The sequence below is a fragment of the Artibeus jamaicensis genome, unplaced genomic scaffold (assembly GCF_021234435.1).
Source record: "Artibeus jamaicensis isolate MK-2021 breed Jamaican fruit bat unplaced genomic scaffold, CSHL_Jam_final contig_465, whole genome shotgun sequence".
Lineage (NCBI taxonomy): Eukaryota > Metazoa > Chordata > Mammalia > Chiroptera > Phyllostomidae > Artibeus > Artibeus jamaicensis.
The window spans coordinates 40344867-40358457 of NW_026521843.1; the positions used below are offsets into that span (position 1 = coordinate 40344867).

General features: G+C 39.0%; 1 long non-coding RNA gene across 4 annotated transcripts in view; it reads right to left on the bottom strand.

Moving 5' to 3' along the window:
* LOC128627676 (uncharacterized) overlaps window positions 1–13591 on the bottom strand; it is an 83437-nt gene that overhangs the window by 60025 nt on the left and 9821 nt on the right. For 2 of the 4 annotated variants that reach the window (XR_008391921.1, XR_008391920.1), the window contains 2 exons: window positions 10118–10290; window positions 3692–4595 (listed from right to left, as the gene is read on the bottom strand). The exons of the other annotated variants lie outside the window; for them this stretch is intronic. This is a non-coding gene — a long non-coding RNA (uncharacterized LOC128627676). Of the gene's footprint in view, window positions 1–3691; window positions 4596–10117; window positions 10291–13591 lie in introns of those variants that run through there. 4 annotated transcript variants of the gene reach the window in all.

Here is a 13591-nt window from a genome sequence, read left to right on the forward strand (position 1 = left end):
CCTTCTGTCCCTATGGCTGAACGAACTGTAAACTCAGAGTGGCCTGTGTGATTCCAGATGGTATCACTCTCTGTGTTACCAAGGGCACTGGTGATGCAGCATTTTATCCCAGCACTTGGCTCTGTCTGCTGGGTCTTCCTCCAGGCTGCTGACACCCATTCTGCCAGTTTTGATGCGTAGGGCAGGCAATGATACCGCTACCCTAACAACTGCCTGGCTAATGAGATTGTAATATTACTCCCAATACTACAGAGGTTAAAACATGGGGGAAAATATCACACCTTAAAAGCAGTAAAAACTGTAATAAAAGAAGGTTATTTGGAATCTTTCCATTTTATTAGCATTGCATCATTGTCAAACATCATATTGTCATATGTTTATACTGTCATTTGATCCCTTGCATATCTTCTGGTTAGATAATATCTGGTTAGATAAATGGTAGGGTCTGGGTGTGTGGAGTTTATCCTCATAAAGGTGGGAGAGAGACAGCAGGCTTCTAATCCTCACCTTGGGAAAGCCCACTGCAAAGACAGGAAGGAGAGTGGCCTCTTTCCCTCTCTCCATCCCTTATTAACTATGTGCTGCTGGTCATTTTCTGATTGCCCATTCCCCACCCTTTTCTGTCCTGTTCTGTGCCTGGATCAGTGGACTGCTACAGACTATATCCTTGGCTCATTATCTTCTTGGGTTATAGTCTTCTGGTTTCCCGTGGGTTTGGTCCATGGGAGGGAGTTCACAAAGTGGGAAGAACAAGTAGGCAGGATGTTTACCTTCCCCACTCCCACAAACCACCCCCACCTCTGGGGAATGAGGGCCCCAGTTTTGCCACTGGCTCCTTCCCTTAGCCTCATTCCTTTTGGGCAGTGCCTCTGCCCAGGCTATTAGCTCCTCTGAGTTCTGGTAAGAGCTCCTCCCCTTAACCCTGTTAGAACTTCCTTGTATATAGTCCCTGGACTCTTGTACATCCCTGGTCGGCACGTTTAACCTTGCCACGCCTCTGCAAATAATCCTTTTGCCATATTCCCTTCAATTACCTCTTTGAGGACACCATTTATTTCCTGCTAAAACACTCAATCCTTCTCCCAAGGGTAATGAATTACAGATAGCGTGGGTGGCTCTCTCTCTCATCTCTCTCTCTCTGGGTCCACGCCTCCTTGTAGCAGGCTCGCAGTCCTCTCTCCTACACGACGCAATCTTTAGTTTCTACAATTAGGGGGTCTGCAGTTGGGGGCCAAAAGGTTAAATTCAGGGGGAAGATGTTAAAAGGGCTAGTTTTGCTTACAGATCAAAGCTGTATTCCACCATTCAGTTTAACTAATAAAAAAGTTGAGATTTTGAGCTTTGCAGTCTATTTCTCAGTTAGTTCTGAACTGAGAAGGTAAGGGGCAGTATTCGTTGGTCCCCTTAAATCCCAACAGCCACCCTTAGATTTATATCTTCAGTTTCAGACCCATAGAGAAAGCTGTCATATCGTTTGTCAAGCTGCTCAGATAGAACATTATCCACCCTAAACCTCTTCCGACGTGCCCCGTTTCATTCTAGCGTTCCACTCTCCACCCAGCTGCTCATGCCAGAAACCCGAAAGTCATTCTTGACATCTCTTTCTTCATCCTTATATTCACGCATGAATTTTCAAATATCGTAGAGCCTGTCTGTGATCAAACCATTAATCCACTCACCAATCTTCACCATCACCTCTACAACCTTGGTACAAGCCACCACTAACTCTGGCCTGGGCCACAGTAAGAGCTTTCGAAAAAGTTTTAAGATGAAAACAAAGAAGGCAAAAATTAGCCATTTTTCCCTACAGTCTCAGATGTATCATGGAGTTTCTGGAAAGTCCAAAATAGCTAAGAAACATTCATTCTAGTTTAGAAGGACTAGAATCTAGCCTTTTTTTTTTCTAAGAATAAGTGACATTTTTAAATGAAAGTTCCTATTACCCATGGGCTTTAAAGCAACAACAACAACAACAACAAAATAAGTGTCCAAGTATTTGGAGCCATGGGAACCATAAGAATAATGCTCTCTATTTACTCCAGGCTTGCAAGTGCTGCCTAGGATGAAGACTGAGCTAAATCTGGTAGCCATCAATAGCATCACTTTCCTAAGATTGTATAATAAGGAGGACAGCTTTGGCCCAAGGATCCCCCAGGGCTCTCTGACCAAGTTCATTGCTACTGCAGTTTGACTGCTTATCCCAAAAATATATGTTGAAGACCTAGCCCCTCAGTACCAATGAATGTGATCTTACTTGGAAACAGGGCTATTAAAAATGTATTTAATTAAGACTAGGTTATATTAAATTAGGGCAAGACTGGTGTCCTTAAGAGGAGAAGAAGACACAGACATATACAGAGAGAAGACAGCCATATGAAGACAGAGGCAGAAGTTAAGAGTTATACTGCCACAAGCCAAGAAACACCTAGGGCTACCAAAGCTAGAAGAGGCAAAAGCATCCACGCTCAGAGCCTTTAGAAGGTGCATTGTCCAGCAGAATCTTGACTTCAGGTTTCTGGCCTCTAGAACTGTGAGACAATACATTTCTGTTGTTTTAAGCTACCCAGTTTGTGGTACTTTGTTACAGAAGCCCTAGGAAACTAATAAACCAGCATATAGGAATTTAGTCACCTACAACAGGGGCTGGCAAACTGTGGCCATGGCCCACATCCAACCCACTGCCTGTTTTTACATGGCCCACAAACTAAGAACTTTTTTTTAACAGAAGAACTTTAAAATCAATTTGAGATACAGAACATTAACTTTGATACTCAATTAAGTGAAATATCAGCTCCCCAAAAAAGAATTGCATTCTCCTAATTAGTTTGGTAAACCCATATTACAAAGGAATTATATTCAATTATTATTATATTGTATTTTAAGTTTTGTCATTTAAAATGTGCAGAAATTTGTTCTTTCTTGTTATATGAGTACCTAAATAATATCCACAATTTTGTTACTTGGCCTGAAGAGCCTAAAATATTTTCTATCTGGCCTTTTAGAGAAAAAGTTTATCAAACTCTGACCTAGAGGAATGTCAGTGTCATTTTCTCCTTTACCCAAGGGAATTGCTAAGCATCAGTGAAAACATTTTAATTATGATAAAGAGACTTGCTTTTTATCTATTTTCATGTTACATAAATATTTTTCCCTTGTTCCTCTTTTAAGTATTAGCTGTACTGAGATATACCAGTAATTCACACACCATACAGTTTATTCAATTAAAATGTATAATTTTTAGTATATTAAGAATTTTGCAATCATCATCACAATCAATTTTAGATCATTCTCAGCATTCCATCAAGAGATTTCATACTCATGAAATCTCTCATGAGCAATCATTAGCAATCGGTGCCCATGTTCCTCCAGCCCCACACCCTCTAGCTCTAGCAACCATTAGTCTACTTTCTCTCTGCCTATTCTGGACATTTTTCTATACAGCTGACCCTTGAACAGGGTTTTAGGGATGCAGTTGAAATCCACGTATAACTTTTGACTTCCCCAAAACCTAACTGCTAATAGCCTACTGTTGACCAGAAGCCTTATTGATAACATAAAGTCGATGAACACATATTTTGTATGTTATATGTATCAGATACTGTTTTCTTATAACTAAGTAAACAAGAGAAAAGGAAATGTTAAGAAAACCATGAGGAAGAGAAAATCCAGGTACAGTTTTTATTGGCATAAATCCATGCATATGTAGACCTGTGCAGTTCAAACCCACGTTGTCCAAGAGTCACCTGTACATGTTCCATGTTACTTTTCTACATTTGGTTTCTTTGGTCTGAATTTTTATTCATTTTCTTCAATATTTTACAACAAGAACAAGAAGAATACCAAAAGCACGAGCCAGAGAAGGCTTAGACATCTCTGATGTACGTTTCCCATCATATAGTTCGGCCCACACCTATGGCCCCACTGGCTATGGGTCCTCCATCAACTAAAAATGTCCTGGACTTTCCCTCACAGAAATGTTACATGGCTGACTGTTCTGAGGTCACTAAACAGTCGCCCATGCACAGGGACCCTAAACTGCCCAGCCTGTAGCCTTTTGCACTGTGATGTGAGGAATCAGCCCAAAAATCTGTTGAAGTGTGTTGGTAATATGAAAAGACATAAAAAGTAATCAAAGAAAATTACTTATAAAAATGGTCTGTGAGGAATATGGCATAATAGTTAAAAATATCATATTAACTAAAGTGAAGTTCTTTCAGAATCAAGATTTTTAAAAAATCTTCCTTGGCCTCACCAATTATTTGCTTTTATTATTGGTAATAATAATATTATTATACTGAGCTCTGACTGGAAACCACCACTTCACCTTGTTTGTCATAGTAATTAGCTATAATGACTTTCAATGGGCTTTAGGGCTTTTTCCTTACTCATTAGAGTTCCATAGCATTTAAATCACCTCATCTATTGTTCTGGTTATCTATTGCTGCAAAACAAATCACCCCCAAGCTCACTGGCTTAAAACAAACAACAATCAATTTATTATCTCTTGTGATTTCAGTGGGCCAGGAATTCTGGAAGAGCTCCACTGGGTAGTTCTGCCTTTGGATTCCTCATGCAGTTGCAGTCAGTGGCAGCAGCTGGAAGAGAGGGCATTGGGAGAGCTTGGGGTGGCTGGACATTCTCCATGTCAGGGGCCCTCTCCATGTGGCCTGTCCACATGGGTTAGCTTGTGGTCTTAGGGTGGTAATGCCTCTTACACACTGACCCATGGCACTAATGCAGGATCCAGCAAACCAGGTAGAACCTGCACCACCTTTTCTGACCTAGCCTGGACAGTCACATTATATGACTCTGCCATGCTTTACTGGTCAACCGGTCCCTAGGGTTTGGCCCAGATTCAAAGAGAAAGGCCACAGAACTCACCTCTTCATGGGAAAAGAGTCAAGGAATTTGCAGAAAGATTTTTGAACTGCCATCATCCATGAAGAAGACTTTCTTTGGTTTATGCAATAATTACTTCCTTAAGATATTATTTCTTCCCTTTACTTCCTTGTGTTTTTCCCCCTCTTTTCTGATACTCTTAAAATGTTTACAAATTATCCCTGGCTGGTGTAGCTCAGTGGATTGAGTGCAGGCCTGTGAACCAAAGGATTGAGGTTCGATTCCCAGTCAGGGCACATGCCTAGGTTGCAGGCCAGTTCCCAGGAGAGGACGCATGAGAGGCAACCATACATTGATATTTCTCTCCCTCTCTCCTTCCATTCCCCTCTAAAAGATAAATAAATAAAATCTTTTTAAAAACAATGTTTACAAATTAGAGATTTTAGCTCTAAATATTTTGCTTGATACTTATGTGTTCTGTAAATAGATTAATTCTCGCACCAGGCCCAAATATTTCCGGCTGTTTTGTTCTACTCTGCCTACTTCCTGCTTGGTTGACTTTTATTTCCTGCACTCTCATCAAAGGGTTTGTCAGAGTTGTAAACTTTCATTTTGGCCTAGGCAGGGTGTTCTATTTCTAAATCTGCCAGTGGTCTTGAGCAACAGTATGCATAGAGTAACTATAATACAGGAAGTGAAATTTGAAATACTATGTCTTAACTTAAAATTAATAGAATTAAACATCTACTTTAAGGAAAAATATATTTTAGTAGAGACCATTTTCCAGAAGCTCAGATCTCAAAGTCAGTTCACCTTCTCAATAGTGAACTGCTCTGGGCCATTGGTGGGACCAACTGAGGATAAAATCCCAAAGATCTTATTTCCAAGTGATTACAAACCTAGCTAGAATTCTCTCTTTTAGGGACAGTTCTGTATCTCTTAAAATGTTTTGGGCTGCAAATAACAGGAACTTCAATTCAACTGGCTTAAACTATAAGAGAATATTTATTATCTCATATAACAAGGAATTTGAGGTGGGATGGTTCCAACTCAAAAACTCAAAGTTTGAGTTTTCCATCAAAAACTCAAAAGAGTTCTTCTAAATCTTTTTTCCTGCTAATATCTTTAGCATTGTTGGCTTTATTTTTAACTCATGGTTTTAAAAGGGCTTCAATAGTTCTCTTGTCACATGCAGATATAACAAAGTCCAATGAATTCCTCAGGGTCTCTTCTTATGAATGAGGAAAAATTTATTTCAGGATCTTCCCAGCAAATTTCCCCTCCTGTTACACTGGTCACAAGCATAACACTTACCCATTCGTAACCATTCTCTGGCTCAAGAATGGAGTTACCACGATTGACTTAAAGATACACTTAACATTTGTATCAGGATAGACTACCTAAACAAAATCAACATTCTATATTAAAGAGGAAGGGGAGAGAGTATGATAGACAGGGAGTCTTCTAATATTTGGACTTACTCTACTACAGAGGGTTAACTTCCCCTCCCCTGGAGTTTCTACATCATCGAATGACACCCCTAATTAACATAGTTGCTCAAAGCAGAAAAATTGACAGTTCTTTTTACCTGTGTCTAGCAAACATCAATTTCCCAAAGCCACTGGCTTAATTCAAGCATGTACCTTCTCTCCTCTCCATTATTACAATTATTTTCCTTACAAGTCACTGCTTCTTGTCTTGTACTTTCCCCAATCCATCTTCCACATTATTGAGAGGATACTTTCTCTGATGAATTATCAGGGTATTCTCACTGGAGCTCAAATGCTAAAAATGGAATTAGATGCCACTTTCACTGTCCACTTCCTCCAACATGTAAAATTTGTTTGGTGGCTGCAGAAGTATGAAAGTGTTCAGGTGCAAGGGGATTCAAGAGACAGATGTGAAAGCAACGAAAGTAGCGGACATGAGATGACCATCTGTTGCTGTCATCAGTCTGATGATGGTAGAAAAAGGGGTTAGAGCCAAAAGATAAAGAGACTGTATTCATGGCAGATTCTGGGACACTTTGAGCACAAGCAGTCCTTTTTGAAGCCTAGATAACAAAGTGCAATATAGTATTGAACAGAAGGGGAGGTCTTCTGGGCCCAGCAAAGCAGAAATGAAGATTCAATGACCCATTTATCCTCTCTTTACTGTTTCAGCACTAACTACCTTTTATTAGAATGGCAGATCCTGTAAGGTCCTTGAAGCCGGGATATAATTTTACCTTTGTATTGCTAGTGCCTAACACAGTGCTTGGCATGTAGCAAGTATTTAATCACTGACTAATTTAACATTTCTTAAGTTTAAGTTTCACTTATAACCACTTAGAGAAGTGATGTCACTAAGATCATATCAAAAGTCTGAGGCAAAAAAAATTTTTAAATATACTCAGTAATATGAAAGTATAATTTTATGATTTGTAATATTAGTCTATCACTTTTAATAAACACTAAATAAAAATAAATGTGCATATATTTACTACGAAAATGAAAATGTTCCATCTGGAATATCTAATATTAGGTTTAATATATTTTAAACTTCATTAGAGGTTTTGATAGCTTTCTGTAAATATTAGATGAAACATTTAAATTGGATTATTAAATAAAAGTCGTGCTTGCCCTCAGTCTCAGTTGTTAATAAAATAAACTTTTATTTCTTATGCAGTAATTTAGGAAGCACAACCTTTTGCTCATAATTCCCCAGTGTTCCCACCTTCTCACACCACAGTTGTACACAATCTGTTTTTTAGTTTATTTTTTAAATTATATTTTATTGATTATGTTATCACTATCTGTTGTTAAACTTTATTAAGACCTACAAACCTCGGAACTGTTCCCAGTTTCCCAGGACATCCATTCTCTAGCCAACTTCCTTCCTTAAAGAGCTTAGTATAAAAACTACGTAGCAACATGGGAAAATGTGAATAGCATAATTCCAAGTGAAAAAAAAAGCTACCACACTTTATATATGTATAGTATTCATGGTTGCAGCTATATAAAATATTTGATAAAAGTGATGTGAGGATATACTCCAAACCAATGTTCTTGGATATTTTTTTATACTGGACTGGGGATGATGTCATTTTAATTGAGTCTCATTTTTCCTGCATTAATATTTCAGGAGATTTTATTTATTTATTTTTAAAGAGGAGGGGGAGGGAGAATGAGAGGGAGAGAAACATCTGTGTAAGAGAAAAACATCAATTGGTTGCCTTTCTCACCCACCCCAGTTGGGGACTGGACCTGCAATGTAAGCACGTGCCCTGACCAAGAGATCAACTGGCAACCCTTCCCTTCATGGAAGGACACCCAACCAACTGAGCCACACCAGTCAGGGCTCCGCATCATTTTTTTTTACCACGATCAAGTAGTAGCAGAAGAAATAAGTCAAACCCACATATGTAAAAGCTCCAGAAGGGAACACATCCACACATCTATACATCCACACAGGTGACATTTGTATTAGTGAGGCAGAATTATAGGTCATTTTTCTACTTTTCTCCAATCTTTCTTTATATGTATATTTTTGATGTTATGATTTTAAAGTAAAAATTTTAGCAAGAAAATTTGGGATTTTGAATATTATTAAAGAACTTGTTAGTGGGTTGCCTCAGCTTTCTCTTATGCTATTAAATTCATTGTTTTGGTATTTGTCTGAACATAATTATATGTCTCTCCAGGCATAGTTTCTACCTCTTTGGACAGAGAGGGAGGTGTTAAAACTTATGCTTTTTTTCAATAGTAGTAGGATCGACTGCCCAATGGTCATGTACCATGGTCACTCATATCAATACCAGAGTAATTCAGTGTATAACAATTTATATTCCCTTAGGTGCTTACAAAGTATCTACAATACTCAGGGCAGTGTATTAAGTATTATAGGGGAAAATTATGAATAAGACATAGTCAGTGCCTTTAATAAAAAAAAAGTTGAAGAATTGATCTTCACTTTTACCACAGAGATGTTGAATTGAGGATTTTCAAGAAAAGACCTCAAAATACACAGAGCTTGTGAATGCTAAGCACTCCAAATACTAGCATTTTTATCAGTTTGATTATGGCTGTTAGTTAGCTAACAAATATTTTTATACTGCTTTACGTCTTAGGTGATATTTAGAAAAGTAATGTGGTATAGGGGAAAAAGAGAACTAAGGGTTTGGACATCTAGTTTCAAGTTCCAGCTCAGCAGCTAACTAGCTGCAAGAATATGGGCAAAGTACTTAAATTTTCTGTGCCTGCATTTCTTCACATGTAAAATGAAAGAGTGGACTAAATGATCTATAGGGTTCCTTTAAACTGACCATTCTCTGTTGAGGCATATCAGAAACATCATATGACTTTAAGGTTATGATGACTTTACTACCAGTTCTAAAAAATGCTCATTCTAAATCTGTACTAGTAATTATTGGATCTCATGTGTGTGAAGTGTCAGCTATTACTGTTACAGAAACCAAGTTGGTGCACTGTCTCATACTTCCAGGCAGTGCTGCACACACAAAACTAGCATATGTCATACTATAGGGCTTCACACAATAAACAAACATAAAGATCAAAAAGAAAGAGGCATTTTAAGAATCAATGGTTGATGACTGCTTTTTAGAGTTTTCATGTACTAAGATTTCATTTCTCTGGGTGTTCACAAACCTAATGTTTCAGTTCCTTAAATGAAAATAGGTGAGTAGGGCAGGTTTCCTCAGAGCTACAGTTCTTGCATTAGGGACTGTCCCTTTCCCCTCAATGTGCTTTAAAAGCAGTGGCACAGGGACGGGTGTTGGATGGGAAGGAGAACAGGGAAAACTGATGGTGGTGCGATCTGCGTGTGCTGTCACACCCCAAACTATTCGTGAATTTTTAAAATTTAATCCATGTATTTCCGTTTTCCTGGCAGCAGTTCCTGCTGTATCAGCAGTTTTCCAAATTAGATTTCTCACCCAGATCTCTATCTGGGACCTTTTTTTTAAGTCCTGGTTCTCCTTAATTCTCTATATCCAGTTGGTCACCAAGGCCTTTAATTTCTCTTTATAATATATCTTGTTTCCCTTCTTCCTCATTTCCATGTTCAATATCTGGGTCTGTTGCAGGCTCACATCTGTTCCCCTGCAATAATCTCTTAATGAAGGCTTTTTATGCTACTAATCTGATTTTCTGGAAACATTCGGCTCCATCACAGCACTCTTTGTATTTCTCCATTGCCTATGAGATGAAACTAAACTAGTCCTCCAAGCATCCTCACCCATCCACTACCAGATTTTAGTTCTTTTCTAGTATATACTCACATTAGTTAATACGATGCTACACCAAAGAGAACTAAATGCAGTGTAATTCCCTGAGTTCCAGGACGCTCCATGCAATCACACAGGTTTCTTCCGTCTTGTTTCTCAATCATAACCTCCAGGACACAGTCTTCAAAAACTCAGTGGAGCAGGCATCACGGGACACCTTTTTAGTTCTAGGATGGGCAAAGAAAAGCAGGCTCGTTGTCTGTAAAGTCTGTGCCTAGGAATGGGTGGGCACATATCTCTACTCAAGGGAAGAGGGGAGGTACAGTGCAGTCGAGCAACTATTTATCAAGCCATAATTAATACAGCAAAAAAAAAAAAGAGTCATCTAGCACTTTCTGCCTCACACATCTTCTGCTTCAACTGCCCCACTCTTTCCCACACTCAGGTTTTCTTTCTTTCTCTCCACTTACCCAGATGGTACCCACCCTCCTTAAGTATCACTTCCTTCTCTGAGTGCTGCAACTATTCTCAAAGAATGCTTCGGTATTCTTGATGGGTGGGTGCAGAGATCTACTTGTCTTGTGGCTGCCCAAAACAAACCTTGTAAATTCTCTCACTTACTACACCTGCCACCTACCAATCTGGAATGGTCTGCCTCTTTCTTAAGTCTCTCCTTGCCCTCTGTGTACAGGGACTAGTTTTGAATTTCACCTCCGGGGCGGGGGGAACTTTGCAAGTTGCTAACCAACAACAGAGAAGCAACAGCCTATTTGGCTAGGTCAGGGGTGTCAAACTCATTTTCACTGGGGGCCACATCAGCCTCGTGGTTGCCTTCAAAGGGCCAGATGTAATTTTGACTGTATAACTAACTACTCCTTAGCAGTTAAGTGAGAGCTTGGTGCTGCTGCCAGGTAGAAACAAGGTGCCTGGCCAGATAAAACAAGGTAGAGGGCTAGATTTCAGCCTGGGCCTTGTTTGCCACCTGTGGACTAGGAGCATCTATAAAGCCTTCCTTAGTTGAGGAAGTTAGTTAAGTTAGTTGAATCTTGAAAGATGAGTAGAGATGAACCAAGTGAAGAAGTGTGTTAGGCTGTAGAGAGGAGGGAGTTGGTGAGCAGGGTCTCAAGGTAAGTAAGGCTATGCAGGTCGTGTGGTCCTCAGGGAGAAAGTTAATAAAGGTCTTTTCAAGTATATCTATCTATCTATCTATCTATCTATCTATCTATCTATCTATCTATCTATCTATATCCTCACCCAAGGATACGTATACTGATTTAAGAGAGAGGGGGAGAGAAACATTGACATGTAAGAGAAACACCAATTGGTTGCTTCTTGTTTGTAACTCAACCAGGGATCCAACCTGCAACCTAGGTATGTGCCCGCAACTTTTTGGTGCACGGGACACTCCAATCAACTGAGCCAGCTGGCCAGGGCTCTTTTCAAACATTTTTAAAAATTGAGTTACAACATATATAAAATGTACAAGTCTTTATACACCAGTATAGTTCAATTTTTAAATATGCAATATATGTAACACATGTCAAAAATAAAGTTGGACATTAAAGTAGTAGAGACAGGCTCTACTCAGTAACTATTGAAATAGGGGAGAGCATAGTGTGAACTAAACACAACTTCAATTTGTGCAGGGGTGAGCCAGAGTTTTCAAGGGAGGAGAGAACAGGGAATGAGCAGCCAGAGAAAAGAATTTATAAAAAGTAGAAAGGGGCCCTCAGTTAATGTCATTAGGCTACCTGCATTTGTTAACTGGCATTTCTTGAAGTTCGGCTCCTAGCCTCCCACAGAGACTGGGAGACAGGGGTCTTGCCTTTAGGTGTTGGCTGGAATAAACAGTAAATTCTTTTGGCAGCCTGGAGCTTTCCCAAGCAACAATCTAAGGGAGCTAAAGTTGTCATCTTAGGGATGTGGCCTTTAGCTGTGAGGAACTTTAGCTAGTATTTATTCTAGTCTGTTAGTGTGGAGGGCAAAATAATACATGCTAAATCTGCAGGTGGTATAGGCCAAGGTTGAGGCCTAGTTGAGAGGCGGCTCAGAGGAGCCTGAGTAGAGTTTGGTCAAGGAGAAAGTCTTCTGTCACCCACCCTCAACCCAGATCAAGATATAAATGTTTCTAGCAACTGAGAAGTCTCCTTTGGGCCACTTCTCATCAATATCCACCCCCAAAGTTACACAACCTTCTACCCTCCATCACAATTAGTTTTATCTGTTTTTTTAACTTGCTATAAATTGATTCATATAGTATATACTCTTTTGTGTATGGCTTTCCCACATATGCTTATAAAATTTATCCATATTGTTATGTGGCAATAGTACATTCTTTTTAATAATTGGGGAGAAATCTAGTATGAACTTACCACAGTTTATTTACCTATTCTGCTGTTGATGAACAACTGAGTTGTTTTCTTACTGTTGAGTGATATGAATAAAGGGGCCTTAAACACACTTGTCTATCTCTTGGTGGATACAAGAATGTATTTCTGTTTGGTATGTATACCTAAGGATGGTACAGGCAGTCCCTGGCTTATGATGATTCAACTTCTGATTTTTCAGCATTAAAATGGTGAAAAAGCAAGGTAAATGTGGCAGAAACTGTTCTCTGAATTCTGATCTTTGCCTGGGCTGGCAATATGCAGTATGATATTCTTTTGTGATGCTGGGCAGTGGTGGTGAGATAGCTTTGCCCACCTGTGCCCACCTGAGTGCTCTGACAACAACACTCAAGGTATATTCGGTCACTATGATGTTCAGCGGGTTAGATTTTTTTATAGTTCACAATTTATATTTTTTAATAGAGTCCACAGTCTGCTAAATAAAAGCAGTAACAAGATATTTCACAAACTATTATAAAATTTAAATCTTAGGAATTTAATTTCACTAAAAAAATTAGGTGCCTATTCATACTGGGTAACCTAGAACTGCTGTTTAATCTATGGTCTAAAATACTTTTTAAAAAATACTTTTTTTTGCCCTGGTTGGTGTAGCTCAGTGGATTGAGTGCAGGCCTGGGAACCAAGGGATTGCAGTTTGATTCCCTGTCAGGGCGCATGCCTGGGTTGCAGGCCAGTTCCCAGCGGGGGACACACAGGAGGCAACCACACATTGATATTTCTCTCCCTCTCTCCTCCCCTTCCCCTCTAAAGATAAATAAATAAAATCTTTAAAAAAATACATTTTTATAAGAGATTTAGTCCCATCACTACTTTTCCATGTTTTACAATAAATAGTTTGTGTTCATAATAAAAAAGATCCACACAATAATTCAGCATATAAAAGATAACTTTACAAAAAACCCAAGACAACCTTTCAAATCAACTTTTATTTTCTTTTTCCTCTTCACATACAGAACTTCTCCACACACCACATTTTTTTTGCAGCTGTAAAGTCACTTCATGTTAGTCAGGTATCATTTTATCCCTAAAACCTAGCTGGTATCAAAATATGACAGTTAATCAGTATTAAATCTATAAAATATTTATATAGCACACCCATTAAGCTTTAGACACTTGGCAA